Source organism: Lactuca saligna, chromosome 9 (genome assembly GCF_052625555.1).
Source record: "Lactuca saligna cultivar CGN05327 chromosome 9, ASM5262555v1, whole genome shotgun sequence".
Taxonomy (NCBI): Eukaryota; Viridiplantae; Streptophyta; class Magnoliopsida; order Asterales; family Asteraceae; genus Lactuca; species Lactuca saligna.
Genome location: NC_136425.1, coordinates 194,327,549 through 194,334,206, shown reverse-complemented (window position 1 = coordinate 194,334,206; position 6,658 = coordinate 194,327,549). Strand labels below are relative to the sequence as shown.

General features: G+C 36.1%; 1 non-coding gene across 1 annotated transcript; it reads right to left on the bottom strand.

The window, feature by feature from the left end:
- Positions 1-6,144: 6,144 nt before the first annotated feature.
- TRNAA-AGC (transfer RNA alanine (anticodon AGC)) lies at positions 6,145-6,217 on the bottom strand. The gene has a single exon. It is a non-coding gene; the product is annotated as a tRNA-Ala (tRNA).
- Positions 6,218-6,658: the final 441 nt, after the last annotated feature.

Genomic DNA, 6,658 nt, shown 5'->3' with positions numbered 1-6,658 from the left:
GATGACTAGCATAGCAAGCATCCTATAACCAGGATACCGACCTAACCGGTCACTAACATAACATCATCTTATATACCATGATACCGACCTAGACCAGGTCACTAACATAATACCATCCTAACTACGAAGATGCAGATCTAGCAGATCAATAACATATCAAGAAAATACCCGGATATAAATCCGATAACGGGCTGGCCTTGGTGCCTTAGACGTTGTTAATATAGTGAGGATAACTCACCTCACAACTGACGTGCTGAAGTGATAAGCTCCACTCTCGGATCACTGTCACAACTCCACCACCTATATTCACTATAAAACCATATCCATATATTTCCAATTTCCCAAAATGTCCCCAGAAGTCAACTAGTCAACCCATTGTCAAAGACCAAGTCAATGGTCAAGGTCAACAATCCATGTTGATCTCAACTCGTCGAGTACAACTATCCACTCATCGAGTTCATTGAATAACTCTTCAACTCGCCGAGCCACTTGAGTGGCTCGTCAAGTTCCTAATGTTTGTGGCTGAAAACTCCTTGGCTAACTCGTCGAGTTTCCCTTGCAACTCGCCAAGTTCATGCGTGCCAAAAACCGGGAAAACCCTAACTGAATCGCCGAGTCCACGACAATCTTCATCGGACTCGCCGAGTTGACCATGCAACTTGTCGAGTCCCTTCAGTCCATTATCCATTCAGATGCTTTTTAAGCCATCTTAAGGTTCCATATTGCAGATCCAGCTTCCCAAGGCATGTTTATCACGTAAAGTTGCAAACTTTAAGTGCATGCAAGGCTCTAAAGTCTTATAATGCCAAAACCAAGCTTGCAGTGGAGTTTTACACTTAAGGATGGGTTCATACTTGCCAAATCTGATAGCTTTATGGACTTAGAGACCAAAGAAAGTTCAGATCTGAAGTTATAACTTCACGTCTAATCTCATGCCCAAGAATAGCTTTATTATGTGCTAGAAAAGCCCAAATCTTTAACCAAATGAGATCTAGAATGAAATAAGGTCAAGGTAACGACTTGATACCTTCCAAAAGATGCCAACTAAGGTAGATATATGATCCCCACATGTTCCTTGCTTCTAGCCACTTGCTCTCCAAGCTCTCCTTATAAAGATCCTCCTTCCAAAGCTTAAAACACACAAGACTGATGCACATACACGGATTAGGGTTTATGAACTATCAAGAGGCTGTAGGGGGGGGGGGGCTGAGGAGGCCAATGATCCCTTAAATAGGGTGCAAAAACCCGAAAATTAGGGTTTCATCCTTCAGCTCCTACTCGTCGAGTCCCTTCTTGGACTCGATGAGTAGGTCACTTAAACACATAGACTAACCCGCTGCTACTTGACGATTCAGGCAACCAACTCGTCGAGTAGACCTTGAACTCATAAGAATTTATAAACATAAATTGATACTCAAGAATCAGGGTGTTACACAAGAGGCTCTAAAACCTCTGAAAGGACAACTCAAATGGATTGAAGTAACCCCCACTCATAATATCAAGATTATGTGACCAAAAGAACATAAAAATCAAGCCCAAAACAACATCTAAGTATAACTTCACCATGTTTAGAACTTTATACCGCTAAGCGATGTCAAATGATGGTGTGATTCTGGATCTAAGGTTCTTCACTCCTCCAAGCTGGTCTCTACTTCCTTCTTCCTTCTTTAAAGGTATAACACACACACACACACACATGCTCAAAAATGCTCACAAGGTAGATTAGGGTTTGAAAAAACGTTTTGAGATGATGGAGGCTGATGAAAAGAACCAAGTTTGAGAGTTAATGAAGAATAAATAGGGTCCAAACCCTAAATATTAGGGTTTGGGACTTCACCCTGTACGCCCTACGTACGAAAACATATGCCCAACATACGTGGCTCTACCCCCAAAATTCCAAAAATGGCACTATTAGCCCCTCCTAGCCATAAATCTTACATTTTTAAGGACCAAAATGTGATAAATCTCAATATAAGGGTCAAAAGTGAAAGTGCCTTAAAACAAGATGTTACATAAAGTGAATAAAGCGTATCATATCAGTAATCACGAAGTGACACATAGGTGGTCACGACTTGATGGAGGATTCAGCTAAAGCTCATGATCTTTTAAGGTTTCATTCGTATTTAAACCCCGTAATCTCGAATGTAGGGTTTATTATCAACCTCCATCACCCTCAAACCTCAGAAAACCCTAAACCTAATCCTCTTGGTGGTTCGTGGCCTTTTGGTGTATTTGGTAGCTTGAGGAAAGAGAAGAAGAAAGAGAAGGAGGTGCTCTAGTTGTAGATCTAGCAAGGAAACATCATCATCATCATCTTGTGATTATTATGGACATTTATAAGTGTCCAAGATCCAAACTTTATCGCTTAGTGTTGCTAAATCTAGGTTTTTGTCCTATTTTCTTCATGATTGAGCAATCTTGAATGGAAAGGATTCATAAATTTGGCAACTTTATGGATTCTAAGGGTCCCTTGAGTATCATAAGGTTCAAATCTTGGAGTTGGTTGAGTATTGGATCCATGCATGTGAGTTTTGGTGTTATTTCTTCACTTTTCACCTAGAATAGATTGAGGACATGCATGAAGCATGCATTTCCATAGAGTAATCATTTTTATGGACCTTTGGAGTCCCCTTAAGCTTTTGGAAAAGTTAGAGTTAGAGACTTATTAGATTAAGGACTCAAATCACTAAAGGGAGGTTTCAAACTGAAGTCACCATGTGACATTGAGGGTGTCATAATGTGACCAAGATGATTCTCATGATTGAGTTATCCTGTTGTGCTCACGAAGTGACCAAATAGGGTTCACGAGTTGGAGCGATTAGGTTGCCCTGATGAGTGAGTTGTCTGTGACCGAGTTGACTAAATGGAACGAAATGAGTTGGGATCGGATTGGGTAAGTTCTCACAACATTTTCCACCCTGAAACTATATCTAAGCATGCAATGGTCAAGGTTTAAGCTTTATACCTTCGATAGGTCAGAAATAGTGCCAAACTTCTGGATCTTCAAGCTCTTCCTGATGGGTTTTGTGAATAACAAACAAAAAAATATGTATGTGCATGCAACCCTAATTTCCTGATTTATGTTTTCTCTAATTGAACATACAACATTTGAACATCAATTGGGAAACCATAAAAGGCATATACTATTTTCGAAATATATAACAAAAGATAGTAAACATACATTTGCTTGTTATGTAGTAATAACAATGTGAATCCAAGAGTTCTTGAAGCTTAAGAGCAAGTGTCACAAGTGTAACACCTCTAATGGCTCACACCCAAACTAAGCAAGAGGATGAGAGAGGAGAGAGAGGAGGAGGAGACTTGAGAAATTCGGGTATTCTTCTAGGGTTTAGAGTGTCCAAAATTATGAAGGGGTACAACCCTTTATATAGTTGAGGTAGCTTGAGCCAAAGCTAGGGTTTTAAGGAGGAACCCCTAATTCCTTAGCTTAAGGACTAAGAAGTCCATGAACTTCCCATCTAAGGCCTTTGGACGAAAATTCTAGGGCCTTACTAGAAGTTTTCTTTCAGCCCTTCTAAGGAGGTCTAAGAGCCCAATTTCTCAACTATCAATAAACTGTCAAATAGCCCATGTACTTTTAATTAATACAATTAATTCCAATTAATTTCTGATTAACTATTAATTAAATAATATGATTTCCAACTAATATATTATTTTCATAACATATTAATAAATCAATTATCTTAATTTATTATTCAAATAATAAATTCAACCTCTTTCTCCAAATTCATCATGTCCAGTTGCTAGTATGAGGGCAACCCAAAAGGATTGTGCCACTATCAATCCAAGTACATATCAAGTATAATTATGGGATTAGACACCTACTCCAACACTTCCCACGTCCTTGCTTTTTCTCAAGCTTTCTTCTTCTCCAAAGGCTCTAAAGAACACCGAAAATCACTCAAGAAGCTTACAAATGCAATAAGGTGGCATAGGGTTCGAGATTTACACTTCAAGGATAATGGAGGCTAAAGAGGTAAGGGACTTGGGGGACTTAAGGTCCTCAAATAGGATGCAAACCCTAAAAACTAGGGTTTGTTCCAGTGTTAGTACGTCATGCGTACTCCACGTACGCCCAGCGTACGTGGTCAAGGTCCGCGACCAATCTGTGGCCAGTACGCTAAGCATACTAACCAAGGGACTAAAATGAAAGGGATTTTTATATTAGGGGCTTAAAAGGAACTTACAAAAGCCTGGATGCTACATTTTATGTCATTTTATATATTTCAACTAGGTTATCAACTAGTTTTTACCAAATATCGTTTTTTATCAGCTAGCTTTTCAACTATCATGTCAAACATAACATAACTAGCTTTTTAAAAAACTAGCTTGTAAGTCATTTTCTTGCTTCCCAAACATGACAATATTAAAAATCTCAAAAAATAAATCAGATTATCAGCTAGCTATAGCGCATCAAACACAGCTTTAGTAAATAGGTTGGTCGGATTGAGTTGGGTTGAGATATTGAAACCATTTAATAAGTGGGTTGAACCGGCTCTAATCAATGTTGTTGTGATCTATGATTATCCTAAACATGTTATACATATAAACATAAAAACTAAATTAAAACTAAGAAAATTAGCCGACTAAAAACTATCCAAATACATTCAAATGCTCTAAACTTCATTTAAATAAAAAAAAATAATAATAAAAATAAAAATTAAAAAATACTATTAGTTAAACCATGTAAATTTTAATCTGGTTGCATTAATTGTAAGGGTTTAGTTACTTCCTTTGATTAATTAAACCACTCCTAAAAATATTAATTGGGAATATCAATTACCGTTAATTGTGTGAGGATCCTTTAATAAGATTTCCTTCCAAATTAAACATATAAATAGAAATCAAGAAACCAACGAAACCCTAAACCTCCCTAATGTATCATATAAACAGTTAAACACCCAATTCTTCCGCTAGATTTTTCACAGCAATCCATAAACATAACGTTGCCGGAGAACACCGATTTTATCGCCGGAGATATAGAGAAACTGTGTTTCCGATTTGGTGTGTAAGTTCTCTTTCTCAACAACCGATCGATCTTATCGTACTTTGATAAATTTCAAGTTAATTAACAAGTATCTAATCTAATTTCAATTCAAATGAATCTGATCTTCTTCGCTTCTTGATTTCGCAGATTACAGTTAACTTGAATATGGAAGAGAAACAATGAAACATCGATACTATTTGCCGTGTGCAGACGACGATGGTAACCCAAATTGTTACATGTGCGGAGTCAATTTCTCATCGATGAAATTCCTGTATCATCATATGCTCCTTCACACTGATTCCGATTGGCTTGATATTTTACCACCGGAGCCCTTGAAATCCATCGTGATTGTCTGCCGTTCACTTCTTCCGACCATGTTATCAAACTTTGATACGTTAGATGAAGATTTGAAGTTTAACGACGAAAAGGGTTTCAATGATGATGATGGGGAGAATCAGAATGATGAGATACTTGATTTGATGAAGTTTTTACCACCGTGGAAAGTAACTGATCGGAGAGGCCGCCCGGCGGTGGTGGGCAAAAGAGGCTCCGACTGCATGCAGATGAATAAACGAACGAAGTCAACTTCTTGCATGATAAGGTTTTTCAGAAATTCTTGCAATTGAATATTGAACTTGAAGATTGGATTTTCCATGGATAATCGTCTTTATTAAATATTGTTTTATTCTTTATTAATGAAATTTTCATGCAGGAATATTACAAAGTCTCACCAAATCACTCCCAATATTTATCAAATATTATTTTTAATAGTATAATAGATATTAACATGAATAATTAATTAGTATAACAAAATGAATTGGTAAAAGAAAATCTATATAAAAGTTTAATACAAGCAAATTTCTATTAATGAATTGTGTTATACCTTCTTAACTTCCTTAGTTTGATATATAGCAGTTGTTATTTTCAAATATAAACAATAACTTACTTTCAATAATAAATCTGGAAAGTTAGCTAATTGATCTTTTGCAACATCAAGCCCAAAATTAAAGAAATGGATTAACAGTTTTGAATTAATAATTAATAATTAATAATTAATTCCGACATAATGCCCGAGTTTTTTTTTAAATGGTAAACTTTTGGAAGGTGAAGGACCATTATTGTAAAATAAAAAAAAATGGAGATGCGGGGTATCGATCCCCGTACCTCTCGCATGCTAAGCGAGCGCTCTACCATCTGAGCTACATCCCCAATGTTGTTATAATTAATAAGTCATAATATCTAAAATAGATAAAAGAAAAAAACCATTAAGTTGATCAGTTACATTTATATGCTTCAGTTTGAATAGATTGATATTCTAAACCACTCCAATATTCTTATGTACATTTTCGGAACAAATTTAAAAACATAAAAATTGTATTTGGAAATTGGATTATTATGCGTTATATAAACAGTTAATGGCCATTAATTAATCCCTTATTCCCTTTATAACTTCACTCCATACACCACCAAAATTGTCTCCCTCATCTAATTCGATCAAGAAGGAATTTAAGGATGCAGAAACAAACAACCTTCCATTAGAACTCAGTGTAACATATTACAAATGTTTACACTACGATTTTTTTTATAAAGATAAAAAAAAAAAAAAAAAAAAAAAGAAGAAAAGTTTTTCATATTTTTAATATTATCTAT